The sequence below is a fragment of the Andrena cerasifolii genome, unplaced genomic scaffold, assembly GCF_050908995.1.
Source record: "Andrena cerasifolii isolate SP2316 unplaced genomic scaffold, iyAndCera1_principal scaffold0019, whole genome shotgun sequence".
NCBI classification, from domain to species: domain Eukaryota; kingdom Metazoa; phylum Arthropoda; class Insecta; order Hymenoptera; family Andrenidae; genus Andrena; species Andrena cerasifolii.
Genome location: NW_027484912.1, coordinates 180427 through 196421, shown reverse-complemented (window position 1 = coordinate 196421; position 15995 = coordinate 180427). Strand labels below are relative to the sequence as shown.

The 15995-nt window shown below is 43.9% G+C and overlaps 1 long non-coding RNA gene across 1 annotated transcript; it reads left to right on the top strand.

The window, feature by feature from the left end:
- Nucleotides 1–922: 922 nt before the first annotated feature.
- LOC143378002 (uncharacterized) lies at nt 923–1410 on the top strand. The gene is made up of 2 exons (XR_013087454.1): nt 923–973; nt 1059–1410. It is a non-coding gene; the product is annotated as an uncharacterized LOC143378002 (long non-coding RNA).
- The last annotated feature ends 14585 nt before the right edge of the window (nt 1411–15995 follow it).

Genomic DNA, 15995 nt, shown 5'->3' with positions numbered 1-15995 from the left:
GACGTCTCCTCCCGCCCGATGCGACGCAGATAGGTGCCGAAACAGCCGACACCTGTGATGATCTGCGTCAGGCGGAAGGTAAGCCTGCCATACCCGCGCCCCACCCATTCGTTCATGATGGGCAGGAGCGCCCCGACAACGCGACCCTCCCGATGTTCTGGGAGGGCCAACCATTCGAGCCATTTGGCTTCCATGCGCTGCCGGGCCTGGCCCCTCGCCACTTCTTGCCCGTCGGCCAGTGGGCCCCCAGCTTCGCGGAGACCTCGGACGGCGGAATATACTTCCGCCTCCATCTCCGCGAGCAGATGGAAAGGAGGGGACCCGGCCAAGGCGGACAGTTCGACGTGTGACACCGTGCGATAAGCTCGCACGGATCGGAGGACCGCCAGGCGATGAACTCTTGCCAAAAGTTCGCGCCCAACGCGGCAGTCCTCCAGGTCGCCGGCCCAGACAGGCGCGCCGTACAGCGCCATGGACCGAACGACCGTCACGTATAACCGTCGAACACCCTCGTGTGGACCACCCAGGTTGGGCATGATTCGACGAAAGGCGAATACCTGCTTCTCCAACCTGGGGGCGAGGGTCTTGAAGTGGCGCGTGAATCGCCAGTAGGTGTCCAGGGTCAGACCGAGATACTTCATCGATCGGCCGACCCTGATGCAGGCTTCCCCGATCCTCAGGGACGCTCCGTTGGGGACACCGCTCCCAACCCTGTCCGCGAGCCACATCGCCTCGGTTTTCTCCAAGGCAACTCGCAGACCGAGCGTCCCGATCGAGGCAACGACGCGTCGCAGCGCTCTCTCCGCGAGGCCGATCGCGTCCCTCCACTTCCGCCCGGAAGCCACCACCTGGCCGCGACTACCTAGATCAAACCTTCCAGGACAGGTGGATCGGCCGCGGCGGTCCTGTTGCGTGGCCTCCACGGTCACCGGAAATGACCCCGCTGGATTTTTTCTTCTGGGGCTACCTGAAGGTAATTTCCGGTATTGCTGTTACTTTTTTTATAGGTATTCTTTTTTTACTTACGTTTTGTATTTGTTGTACACCAATCATTTCAGGATGAGGTGTACCGTCAACCAGTGGATAGACTGGAAGACATCGTGGTGCGAATTCATGCAGCGGTGGCGAACATAACGCCACAAACTTTGCAGGCCGTCCAAAGACAGCTGATTGTACGTGCTGAGGCGTGCGTAGAAGGTGAGGGAGGTCACATCGAGGAACTGCTCAACTAACAGTAATCGGCCCCTTTCGGCCACCAATTTTTATAACGTAGGAACAGCACGTTTCATGAAAAATAATTTAAGTGATCAGTGTTAGTAGCAGTGCAGTGAAGTGAATATTCGGTACATTAACCCGGACGCACTTGATGTTGCGACCCTTACCTTCGGGTGGTGTCGTATACTTGCGATCAGCTGAGCACTGGGCGCTACCCTACCCATTAATCTTTTCGTCCGCCGATGACCAGGATCGATACAGTGACCTACTTAGTGATACAGGTGTCCGAAAAGGAAGGAAAGGAAGGAAAGGAATGTCCGAAAGGGTGAGTTTCATTTAATTTATTGACGATTATTAGGCGTAGAAATAAATTCTTTTCGATGTTAGGGTCTGATTTAAAAAATATGAAAACAACTCAATTATCGAAATAATCCATTATTGTTAATTACCTTTTGCCATTTTTCTGGTAGCTTACGAATATCACCACGATATAAATTCGGTAGCTTTGTACTGATTATGTAAATCCAGTCGGAAAGAAATGATTCACACACTTAATATTATTTATAAATTTAGTTGTGTTGGCCCTTATTACACTACGGATTTTTACCTCAATAACGAATTACGGTCACTTGTCGTACATTTTCTGCTACATTACCTATTCGTTTATGCCTTATTTGAAAATGAAATTTACGTATTTCTTGTCCTCTCACTTCAAACAATTATTACTTAAGATTTTGCTTTTAAAAAAGACAGTGTAATGCGGTTTCCTTCGATGCATGCCGACTTGCTTGTTCGTAAGTTCGTAGTACACGCGCAGCCGCCTACCGCGTAGCCAACGCTACCGCGCTGTAGCCGCTTCTCGTAAGGGTTACCGGGGTTGCGGTGGAGGTGCCGCAGTGATGCCGGCTCAGAACGATAGTCCAGGGCCGCCGAGTGAATAATGCTGGGGTCGTGGGTAAAACGTGCTGTATTCGGCTGAATACCGCATATACAAAAACCCCGGCCACGTCCAGCTGGCTAACAGTGTGTAAGGCTCAAGGTATAATACAATTTGAAAACATAATAAAATGCAGACATCTGCTTGCCAGGTAATCAAGTACGTACCTTCACCGTCTTTGAGGCTGCTGTCTCACAGACCCTTGAATGTATCCGTACGCTCACACAAGCTAGGAAAAGCGTGTACGTATACCCGATGTAGTAAACAAACCGTTTCAACCAACTTTCGTCCTGGAATGGACAAGAAGGAAGTTTTTGAGGGTATAGTTGCCTCCAGTAGACATCAGTGCAAGGTGGTCTGGTGCGTCTGAACGCTAATAAGCACCCCGTACGTTGAAATAATAATGAATTTATGAATCGTGTACTGAGACAGACTCGAGAAATGTCAGAATGAGGCTTCAAGGATGCTCTATCACCGGCGCTGATGGTATATTCGCGCCATGTACCATCGGAACCGGTGGATGTCCAAGCTAGCCGATAAATGTAGGAAAGACATAGTTGCTGATACGTATGGAGAGTCGCATCGCGCTGTTGCCGCATTTCCCCTATTACTATTTTGTCGTTAGGGAGGCTTGAATGAATCACGACGAAGTGGCTGGAGAACAGAGATGGACAAAGATAATATCTGGATAAACTCCTGGGATTTTGTTCAAATTGAAATATGTTAGAGTCCATGTGAAGGAGGATTTAAATAATCATTTTGTCAAATTCGAAAGGTAATTTTAAAAAAAATGGATGAAAGTTGTGTACATTGAGAGTCTGTATTTATAAAACAATTTTAGATGTGGCAAAATGTGACAACTTGAACCCCTCTTATTTTCACATGCACTATAACATGTTTCAATTTGAACAAAATTTCAGACATTGAGTGTTAAAAGTGACCCGCTTGGCATGGAATGAACCGTATATACGACATTGTACATTCCAACCGAAATGGATCCTAACCCACTTCCGACTATCCAATTACCTTGAAACTTTGTAGGCGTGCGTAGTTTGGATGATAATACAATATTGTTGCGAGCACCCTTTGGATGGAATCCAGGACCTGCTGGTGCTCGCGACTGGAACAAGAGGACAGCGAGAAAAAGGCGATCGGATCGATCGCCTGTCAAGCTGTCATTCGATAGCCAGACGCCATTACGTGCAGACGCATCGACACTTACATTTTTCTCGTCCATTAGAGATTGTATTCGGTTAGTTCAGTTCTTGTTGAAGTTCTGTTTCCCTTACTGTACTGTTACATTAAACTTTCGTTATGCCAAGCCGAAATTATAACAATATTTTAAAAAAAAATTAACCGGAAGGTGTGAAAAAATTACACAGTCATCAATAAATATGACCCGTAACCACAAATCCAAACTAGTTGAAGTCAGCCATTCGCGTTCTTTACGAAAACGACAAAAAGCTTCTACATTCGGGACGCCAGCTGCATCGCGATTACCGAAAATACATAATTTATCGAGAAATGATCCGTTACGTATGTACGAATAGTAAAACTAAAACTTTGCAGGCGTTCGTAATACCTATAACACCAATGGAATTGTAATACAAGAAAATAATTATTTTTAAGTGACTTTAGCACGATAGCGTTTTAGCAAACTGTTAAACCATATACAGCAATAAAATATATTTCTAAAAAAGTCTGAACTGTGAAATGTAAATGCACAAACACTAAAAACTAGAAAATAAAAAATATATAAAAAAAAGTTTATGTTAGGTTTCGGTTATTATGTGTCCTAGGTACACGGATTCTTTGCGCAGAAATTCCTATTTGTTAGGTTGGAGCTTCAAACCACTCTCGCGTACGCGTTCGAATACAAGTTTCAGGCGCTCTTGATGTTCCTTCAGCGAGCGTCCGTAAACAACTATACAGGGTGTCCCAAAAATGTCGGAGTTCCTTGAAAGGGGTGACTCAGGAGGTGATTTGAAACAATTTTTTCCTTAGCGAAAATATTGTTCGAAGCTTCGTTAACGAGATATTAACGAAAACCGCCGACCAATCAGAGCGCGCGCCTTCCGCCCAAGCTCCCGCGGTAGCGTTGGCTACGCGGTAGGCGGCTGCGCTTGTACTACGAAGGTATGAACAAGCAAGTCGGCATGCACCGATGGAAACCGCGTTACACAGTTTTATTTTAAAGCGGAATCTTAAATAATAATTGTTTGAAGTGAGAGGACAAGAAATACGCTAATTTCGTTTTCAAATAAGGCATAAATGAAAAGGTAATGTAACAAAAAATGTACGACAAGTGATCATAATTCGTTATTGAGGTAAAAATCCGTAGTTTAATTACGGCCAACATAACTAAATTTATAAATAATATTAAGTGTATGAATAAATTCTTTCAGACTGGATTTACATAATCGGTATGACCGAATTTCTATCGCAGTGATATTCGTAAGCTACCAGAAAAATGGCAAAAGGTAATTAACAATAATGGAAATTATTTCGATGATTGAGTTGTTTTCATATTTTTTAAATCAAACTGTTACTGAACCCTAAAATCGAACAGAATTTATTTCTACACCTAATAATCACTAATAACTTAAATAACACTCACCCCTACGGGCATTCCTTTCCTTCCTTTCCTTCCTTTTCGGAAACCTGTGTCACTAAGTAGGTCACTGTGCCGATCCTGGTCATCGGTGGACGAAAGATTTATGGTAGGGTTGCGCCGAGTGCACTGCTGATCTCAGGTACACGACACCATCCAAAGTTAAGGGTCGCAACGTCAAGTGCGTCCAGGTTAATGTACCGAATATTCACTTCACTGCACTACTACTAACACTGATCACTTAATTTATTTTTCATGGAACGTGTTGTTCCTACGTTATAAAAATTTGTGGAAAAGAATGAGAACTTGGCGTTCGGAGCCGTGGGTATTCCTACGGAAATTCTCACACTGCAGCACTTGTGTCCCCGTTGTTCGGGGGGTACACTCAGAATCTCGAGTAATACTCTTGAGCGGAGAACATTTCTGGGACGAGATTGCTAGCTGACTGACAGGATTTTTTCCAAGCAACTTCCTCTACCCCTAAGTAGTTTCTCTCGTTCCATTATGAGTAACACCCACCAGAACAAGAGGCTTTAGGTAAAAAGAAGCCAGCACATTTTTGAAACACACGTTCTTTGCAGATGTGCAACGAACGACCCATCCTACACTTTCACCTAAGTCCGCGCTCCGTCCTTTTACTGCCAATGTACCCGTTGCTTCGAGATAGACAGCAGACACCACGTGTTTCGGTTCGAAAGGGCCCGAAGGGAAGAGAAACAGAAAGTCTTCGAGTTGCTATAAAGAAGAAAAGGCATACCAATCCTGTTTCCGTTTTCCAATACTCTGAGTTCACGTCAGCTACGAGGCGGAACCAGCTAAGCCATAAATTACCCAAAACAAATCGTTCTCTACCGCCGACTCGCAGGACGATATGGTAATAAACCGCGACCCTGGCGAAATGCTTTGGCCGACCAGCCTGATTAATTTTTGGGAACTAGCAATTAAAAAGTAATATCCAACATCAATACGCCTCGCGGAGAGATACGGGAAGAAAGGGGGTAACTCGTTTACTGCGCGTAGTCCCGCCTGCTTCGTGTTTCCTTCAAATTAAAGACAGATCCCTTATCTCTCGAGTATAAGCACGCGCTAGAATTACCAAACAAAAGCACGCGTTGACGTATTCCGTGCGAGAAAAGGTGGGCATGAATTCCGATTGATTGTAACCTAACCAATCTGCCCTGCATCTCTCCCAAACGGCCACTGTTTTGGAGAGGCCTTCTTCTCAGCCATGTCTCCTCCCCAAGGCCTACCAGTATAAACACGCGCTTGAATTTCAAAACAAAAGCACGCGTCGACGTATTCCGTGCGAGAGAAGGTGGGCTTCGGGGAGGAGATATTGCTGTGAAGAGGGCCTCTTCAAGACAGTGGCCGCTTCAGAGGGATGCAGGGCAGATTGGTTAGATTAGGACCAATCGGACGCGTGCTTTTGTTTTGAAATTCGAGTGCGTATTTACACTGGTGGGCCTTGTGGATGAGACATGGCTGTGAAGAGGGCCTCTTCAAGACAGTGGCCGCTTCAGAGGGATGCAGGGCAGATTGGTTAGATTAGGACCAATCGGACGCGTGCTTTTGTTTTAAAATTCGAGCGCGTCCTTATACTCGAGAGATAAGGGACCTGCCTTTAATTGGAAGGAAGGAGGAAGCAGGTGGGACTACGCGCAGTCAGCGAGTTACCCCCTTTCTTCCTGTGTCTCTCCGCGAGACGTATTTAAAATTAATCAGGCTGATGGGCCTGCATTAAGCATTTCGCCAGGGTCGCGGTTTATGACCGTACTGTCCTGCGGGTCGGCGGTAGAGAACGATTTGTTTTGGGTAATTTATGGCTTAGCTGGTTCCGCCTCGTAGCTGACGTGAACTCAGGGTATTGGAAAACGGAAACAGGATTGGTATGCCTTTTCTTCTTTATAGCAACTCGAAGACTTTCTGTTTCTCTTCCCTTCGGGCCCTTTCGAACCGAAACACGTGGTGTCTGCTGTCTATCTCGAAGCAACGGGTACATTGGCAGTAAAAGGACGGAGCGCGGACTTAGGTGAAAGTGTAGGATGGGTCGTTCGTTGCACATCTGCAAAGAACGTGTGTTTCAAAAATGTGTTGGCTTCTTTTTACCTAAAGCCTCTTGTTCTGGTGGGTGTTACTCATAATGGAACGAGAGAAACTACTTAGGGGTAGAGGAAGTTGCTTGGAAAAAATCCTGTCAGTCAGCTAGCAATCTCGTCCCAGAAATGTTCTCCGCTCAAGAATATTACGGGAATACCCACACATCCAAACCCCCAGCGAGGATACGATTCGGCGTTTGGCGTCAAGATCATTCTCAACGGAGTCAATGATGCCGCAAGGCGTGCATAGACACTGAGGGTGGTCACATCGAGCAACTGCTCGACTAACAGTAATCGGCCCCTTTCGGGGCCACCAATTTTATAACGTAGGAACAACATGTTCCATGAAAAGTAAATTAAGTGATCAGTGTTAGTGGCCGTGCAGTGAAGTGAATATTCGGTACATTAACCTGGACGCACTTGACGTTGCGACCCTTAACTTTGGATGGTGTCGTATACCTGAGATCAGCAGTGCACTCGGCGCTACCCTACCCATTAATCTTTTCGTCCACCGATGACCAGGATCGGCACAGTGACCTACTTAGTGACACAGGTTTCCGAAAAGGAAGGAAAGGAAGGAAAGGAATGCCCGTAGGGGTGAGTGTTATTTAAGTTATTAGTGATTATTAGGTGTAGAAATAAATTCTGTTCGATTTTAGGGTTCAGTAACAGTTTGATTTAAAAAATATGAAAACAACTCAATCATCGAAATAATTTCCATTATTGTTAATTACCTTTTGCCATTTTTCTGGTAGCTTACGAATATCACTGCGATAGAAATTCGGTCATACCGATTATGTAAATCCAGTCTGAAAGAATTTATTCATACACCTAATATTATTTTTTAAATTTAGTTATGTTGGCCGTAATTAAACTACGGATTTTTACCTCAATAACGAATTATGATCACTTGTCGTACATTTTTTGTTACATTACCTTTTCATTTATGCCTTATTTGAAAACGAAATTAGCGTATTTCTTGTCCTCTCACTTCAAACAATTATTATTTAAGATTCCGCTTTAAAATAAAACTGTGTAACGCGGTTTCCTTCGGTGCATGCCGACTTGCTTGTTCATACCTTCGTAGTACAAGCGCATCCGCCTGCCGCGTAGCCAACGCTACCGCGGGAGCTTGGGCGGAAGGCGCGCGCTCTGATTGGTCGGCGGTTTTCGTTAATATCTCGTTAACGAAGCTTCGAACAATATTTTCGCTAAGGAAAAAGTTGTTTCAAATCACCCCCTGAGTCACCCCTTTCAAGGAACTCCGACATTTTTGGGACACCCTGTATTATCCATGTACACTGAACATTTTATTCCTTGTAGGCCTTATAGTACGGTGTTCATTAATCTCTGGAATGTCGCGCGAGCGTTTTCAATCCCGAATGGCATTCCCTTATATTCGAAATGAACATATGGTGTCGAGAATGCCGTTTTCTTGCAATCTTCCTCTTTCATGGCTATTTGATTGAAACCTGACGCTAAATCTAAGGTTGAAAAGTATTTTGCTCCGCCTAATTGGTCAAGAATGTCTGTTATATGTATAGTACGGACCTGAGGCGCTTCACGAAACTAGGCCGCCGCGGGGGCCAAGACGCGCGGCGGGAGAAAGGAGGCGTTACCTTCGAAAATCGGCCGCTGCGTTCACTTAAATCCCATGCCTGTTTTAGAGGACAGAAAAATAAAAATAGGTGTCTTTTTATTTTGGCCTGAGTGCATGTTTAGGGATGAAACCACCCCTCAAAGGTTTTCAGGTGTTCGCCTCTGATTACTTTGATTTTTGGATATGTTTTAGAGGACAGAAAAATAAGAAACTGGTGTCTTTTTATTTTGGCCTGTTTGCATGTTTGGGGGGGGGGGGTGAAACCACCCCTCACATTTCATAAGAATTTAAAAAACCAAAGCAATCGGAGACGAACACCTGAAAACCTTTGAGGGGTGGTTTCACCCCTTAAACGTGCAAATAGGGCAAATTAAAATGTCACCTGTTTCTTATTTTTCGATCCTCCAAAACATATCCAAAAACCAAAGGAATCGAAGGCGGACACCTGGGAAACTTGTGAGTACACGGGCGCGCTCGCCGGTAGGATACGCGGCATAGTTTCGTTTTCATTCAATCAGAGAGGCTTACAAACTGAATTTGAACCTGACAAGTACGTAGCGTTATGCAAAAATGTCCGCTGGAAGAATACATAGGGGTGCTGGGTAGAATAGATCAGGGTAAAACGGCTTTTCCAGCCAAAAACTGACCTCCATGTACTGAGTACACCCGCGCGCCTGCCGGTGGGTTAATTGTACTAGACATAGCGTTTTAATTTCCATTGGGGCTATACCTCCCAAGGAGACTACTTGGCCCTCGGCGCGATCGTCGTTCAAGACCTTTCCTATCTTCACTAACGTAATATCGGCACCGGTGTCGTCTAGCATATTCGCTCTTTCTTCTAGTAGTTCCGGCGTCCCAATTTCTATTAGTATTTTCGAGCTGGGATGCCACTATCAGGTTCGCTCGGTATGACTCTACCGTAGGTCATGCATTAGTTTGTCTATCATCGGTTGTTCCGCGGCTCGCGTTTGGGTAATCCCGATTTTCGTTAGGTGATTCTCGACCCGGAGTTCTGTTACAATTCTGTCTAAATTTTTCGCGTCTGTAGTTCGTGCTTGTATTGCGCGGTCTGTATTCTCGTTCATTTGCTCTCTCTCTCTAGCCCTGCATTTCCTGATTTGGTGTCCCGGTTTTTTGCAGTAGTAACAGACTACTGTGACGTCCTGAACTTCCCTTTTTATGTGCATCGGTTGCGTCGGATACTTTCGATACTATCGGCATATAGCAATTTCTTCCTAAATGTTCTAAGGTCGTGTTCAGATATATCAGCCAGTGAGTTCGGTTTCGCGAGCAGCGCGCGAGCAGAAATCAGCCACCGCCACCTGGTGATCGTGGATTGGCAGTTGAAGTTGCTGGGCCCCCGAGGGGTATGGTGGGGTAACGGGAACGCTGCTCGGCTCCGCCTGAACGAAGGGGTGTAGCTGTTGTTTATTCTTAGCGTAGTAGTTGTGTGCGTTACGAAGATATGCGTAGCCCAATACGAGACGAAGTTATCAAGAAAGAATCAATGTTCTGACCAATAAATTTCCTGAATTTTTTCGGACCTGACGCACACCTATTCTGATGTACGTATTTCTACGTTAAGAATTCGGTTTTGACTACATGTCAGGAGCTTGGCGCTATCCCCAACAATTCTGACTCGCTCTTATTCTGTGATGGAGAGAGCGAGATGGAAAGAGAGCAAGAAAGAAACGAGAAAGTGGTGGAGATGCTTCGCTGCGGGTATACGTACCTCACGGGCACCGAATCCCCAAGTGATGTGGTAGGAGAATACCCCTCACGAAGCTCACCGGCCAATATATCTGAACACGACCTTAGTTTATTACAACGTTCGCAGCGCGGTGCATTTGAGCCTTCCCTTATCTTGGGCTGATTGTTATCGAACTTCCTAAAATTTCGCGTGATGCTTAGACCCTGCTTGTTCCTTCTCTATCACTGCGGCTATAGCTAAATTTAAAGGCGCGTTCTGGTACTGATTCTATCAACGCGTCATTTACCTCGTCTCTGTTCCCTGGCTTTACCGATAGCTCGGATAATTTTCCTACGAATTTCTTTACTCTATACAGGGTGTCCCACTAAGGAGTGGACAGCGCGATATCTCTTTAAGTATTGTCGATAAAAATATAAAAAAAATAGGGAATTGCATGGTTCGAGGGGGCCCATTTATTAGCGCGAACGAATTTTGTTTTCGATTATTATTTTAAAAGATACGATGGTCAAGTTTGGTTTTTCAAATGGAACTATTTTTTTTGAAGACCTGAGTTGATAGTGCGTTCCAAGACAAATTCAATAAGCTTTAATGTATACACTTTATTTCCACTGGTTTTTAAGATATTGCGCTTGCAAAATTACTGATTTTCACTGGAAGAAAACCCTCTGAAATGGCAAAAACCGGGGGCGGTCTTACTGGCGCCACGGGTGGCACTGCCTGTTGAAACTGATACCTACCTGCCAAAGGTCTACGACAGGGTTCGCAGGCCCAAAAGCTGGACAATTCTTTTCCGTCAGAAATGCTACTTAGGTAGGTACATCTGCGGTGTCGAGAAGCGCATCGTTACTTTTATTTCGCACTTGCTTCTACGCTCGGATGGCCGGTTCTTTTGGGAGGGATGCAAGTTGGATTGGTTACGTTAGGAGGGTATTGCTGTGACGAGGGCCTCTTGAAGAGAGCAGCCGTTTGTGAGGGATGCAAATCCGATTGGTTCTGATACAATCTGCTCCCTATGGTTGAAATTTAGTCTAGCAAGTTTCACTCCTCCTAACCTAACCAATCCAACTTGCATCCCTCCCAAAAGAACCGGCCATCCGAGCGTAGAAGCAAGTGCGAAATAAAAGTAACGATGCGCTTCTCGACACCGCAGATGTACCTACCTAAGTAGCATTTCTGACGGAAAAGAATTGTCCAGCTTTTGGGCCTGCGAACCCTGTCGTAGACCTTTGGCAGGTAGGTATCAGTTTCAACAGGCAATGCCACCCGTAGCGCCAGTAAGACCGACCCCGGTCCTTCCTATTCCAGAGGGTTTTCTTCCAGTGAAAATCAGTAATTTTGCAAGCGCAATATCTTAAAAATCAGTGGAAATAAAGTGTATACATTAAAGCTTATTGAATTTGTCTTGGAACGCACTATCAACTCAGGTCTTCAAAAAAAATAGTTCCATTTGAAAAACCAAACTTGACCATCGTATCTTTTAAAATAATAATCGAAAACAAAATTCGTTCGCGCTAATAAATGGGCCCCCTCGAACCATGCAATTCCCTATTTTTTTTATATTTATATCGACAATACTTTAAGAGATATCGCGCTGTCCACTCCTTAGTGGGACACCCTGTATACGCGAATAGTTTTAGACTCTCGCTATCGGGTTGGTGGCAGGCGTGAAACTCTGCCCTAACTGTTCCTACTGACCTTTGGTCCACAAATAAGGATGTTAAGATGTCGTTTAACTGATCGAAACTATCTATTACCTTGTTCTCTAGTACCTTGACTGCCTTGCCTTTTATTTTGGTTCCTATTACTGTTTTCAAGTAACGCAGCAATTCGCTTGTGGGAAAAAACTCTGAGGCACTTGTATAAGACTTAAAAAATTCTGCAAGCTCGTTTGACGATCATAGTACGATTTATGGACTGACGATAACGCGGTAGATATTTTTTTCACGTCCGGTGTTGTTCCAGGGGAAGAGGGGCTATTATCCCGTGCAACAACATTTCTTGCCTTTCCAAATTTACTCTTCCCAACAAAGTAAAGTCCGCTAACACAATAGGATATTCAATATTCAGTGTTATAAAGTCTTCTGGAGACGATTCTGCGCTCGAATGGTCGTTCTTCCTAACGCTTAATTTTAACGGTGGCAATCAAAGTGTTTGGCAGGACGCTCTTGGATGGTCTATGAAAGGTAGAAGGTCTAGTGCCACTCGTACGAAGGTTAACCTGTTATCGAAAAAAAATTCGAATGATCTCAATAAGCTTCTTTGATCCTAGAGTTTGAATTGATTCACGCGTCCGTTTTTTTAGGACTCTGGATTTTTTGAGAGTCGAAATTACACGTTTTCCTTTCCGACGATCTCACGGCGAAATGCTTGTACTGAAATCATCGATTCTTGGTTAAAGGAAAGGTAGAACTCTCTTTTCTGATCAAAGTGCATCATTGATGCGGAAGCGCGCATGTCTATTAGACTATGACGGCAGAAATTTGAAGTGGTGAAGTACTTACTTTTGTACCCTGGTCAATAACTGTATCGCGTACCCTATGTGTGCACAATCATAGAAGTATAAAGCCCGTGTTCCTTTTTCTCAAAGAAAATTCTTTTCCCCTAAGAGGATTTGAACCGGCAACCTGTAGGGTCGTAGGCGAACACTTTATCACCGCAGCTACAACCACTGATTGATAAGAGTGCTAACGTATTCGAACTTATACTCCTACTATGCAAAACTTTAAACTCAAATTATTCAAACGTCTCCGTCAGAATAATTGTCTCTCTGAAGCAAACATTTTTTTCCTTAGACATTTTCTCGTATCATTAAAAACAACGGAAATATTTTAGGTTTAAATGGTAGTTGCAGCAATAATTCTATGTCCGCTCCGTGCAATGTTGTAGCAAGGTTGCTGCAACATTCTTGCAAGGTTGCCGCAACGAAGTATGCTGTATGAGTAAAAGGTGTTACATCATTAGGAACAGATGACAACGGAATCAATGGGCGAGAATTAAGGATAAGTTCTATCTCAGATAAACACGTGACAAGATCTTGAAAGGCGAACAAAGTATCACTGCTGATTTTACTGCTGCCCCCCATAACTCACCAAAATGCTCGCGACGGGATAAAATGCCAACGTTCCTGTTGGTCAACTAAATATTTATAAATGTGGTTATCGCGATTTTCTGCGGTAATCGCGGTGCACAGCTTCTGCAATTCGCGATTTGCACCAACAAAATTAGATCCGATATCGCTATAGATATCGGTACCCTTGCCGCGTCTAGCGAAAAACGCTTCAAAGCTGCATTTCTATGCGTCAGACGTTAGATCACCCATGAGTTCTAAATGTACCGTCTTGGTACTGAAACAAACAAACACTGCCACATAGCATTTCGTTTTCTTTGTGCTCCTGTATTTTTTCTCCTTCGTGTGAAATGGGCCAGAGTAATCCATTCCAGCTATCAAAAACGGTCGACTGAATGACACCCTGTCCTTCGAAAATTGCCCCATTGGATATTGAGGGACTATTGGTATCAATTTATGACAGGTTGTGCATTTCCGTAGGACAGACTTAACCGTCACCATTGCCATTAATCGGCCAGTATTTTTTGCGCACCGCGTGCAACGTGCCCTGCGTTCCAGCGTGACCGTGATTCAGATGTAACTCCCGAATAATTAAATTCTGATTTTGAGACAACAATAACGGATGCTTAATTGAATATGCTAGTGTCGAGTGTTTTAATTTACCACCTACTCGCAGGAGGTCATCGTCATATAAAAATGGACATATAGAAGAGTTAATCGATTTCCACGCTCCAGAGTGTTTTTAGCGATTAAATCATGAATCTTTTTTGGAAAAACTGATGCTTGCAATAACTTAATGATCCTAACATGTGCCTGCCTGAGCTCATCGGAAGTGAAAAGTCCTCTGCGTTTCAATTTGTTACATGTGGTTTCATAGAACCTCAAGCAATCTCCAATAACCCGCTGCAACAAAGTAAACGACAAATATCTTTCTAAAAATTCATAATATAACTTGGTTGTAGTGTGTGCAACCTTACATCTGTCGGGAACCTCTATTGGTTGCAGATCATGACGTGGCCAAGTATCCTCTGATTGAGTCCGGTAAACTACATATCTGCCTTAAGGGGGCCGTCTCCGCGGGCCTTTGAATGTGTGAGTACGCTCACACAAGCTAGGAAAAGCGTGCACGTATACGCGATGTAGTAAGCAAACCGTAAATTACAACTTTCGTCCTGGAATCGGCACGGTGGACGCTTTTGCGGGTTTAGTTGCCTTCGGTAGACTTTCGTGCAGGGTGGTCTGGTCCGTTTGAACGCTAATAAGCACCGTACGTTGAAATAATAATGAATTTATGAATCGTGTACTCAGGACAGCCCGAAAAATGACAGAATGAAGCTTCAAGGTTTCTCCGTCACCGGCGTTGATGGTATATTCGTGCCTTGTACCATCAAAACTGGTGGAAGTCCAATCTAGCCGATAAATGTAGGAAAGACATAGTTGCCGAGACGTATCGAGAGTCGAATCGCGCTGTTGCCGCATTTCCCCTATCAATATTTTTCCATCAAGGAGGCTTGAATGAATCACGGCGAAGCAGTTGGAGAACAGAGATGGGCAAAGATAATATCTGGATAAAGTCAAATAAAAGATACTACAGTATTGTCTCATGGAACGAGAGCGAGCAAGAGGCACTGAAAGCGAGCGAGGGTGGTGCGAGATAGACGACGAGATGTTGTTTGTCTCGCTCCGTCTTTCGGACGCCTGACACTCGTTCCATCTCGCTCCCCCTATCAGCTAAAAAGAAGCGAGAAACGAACACTGAGAATTAGGGCTCTGCTCGCGATACGAGCTCAACGCCGCGCCGGTCCCGACCAGCGAGGATTTGGGCTGTTCGGCGGCGCACAGTGGGGCATTTGGGGTCGAAACACGGCACTAAGTTCTTTTACAAAAATATCGCTAAACTGCAAATTTTCTTTTACAGGTAGTTGATTGCAGGTATTATGATTGTTTTTCATATTCATTAATTTTTAACGCGACTATACGGTTTCGAAGAAGAGAACCACGAAACTCTTCAGAATTTGTATTGTTGTTTATAGTATTATTGTTTGCTTAATTCAACTAATTTTTGGTGGAATTAAGTGTTGAAGTGTGTATTTGAAGTGTACCAAATTTGATTTTGATATCCCTGATATTTTTGGAATTATATCTTACTGAATGTCCCAATTTTCATTGTTTATTTTTAACGGGAGTTCAAACGAGGTAGTTAGAGGGACGAGAAGGGGTCTATGAGGCTTTTTTTTTTTTACAAAAATGCCTTTCCTGCCATTGAAATTCAAAGTAACTGAAGTCTTTTTACATGTGAAAGATGCGGAACTTTTTCCAATGCACAGTGTGCACGATATTGTCGGCAATTTGTAAAAAAGTACTATGACCCATTAAATAAACAAATTTCATTAATTTTTCTGTACCAATAGGATCACAAGTATACGTCCTAACTGAATGAAATGGAAAAATTAACGATAAATATATGATATGGGTGAGAAAATGTTTTGTGCCGTGTTTCGACCCGAAATGCCCCACTCTGCGGCAACTTGTAATCTCGGTTGGAGAGGCGTACAATGTTGATAAAATGTAAAATGTCACGTTTTCAATATTCAGTAACATACTGCTGAGATTTTCCACATTAAAATGAATTCAAATGCGGTATAAATCGGATTATTTCTAGAACTGTACTAGATAATTAAATATAAATGCGAAACATTTCTAATCTAATAATGCTAAAAATAATCCGATTTATACCGTGTTTAAATTCATTTTCATC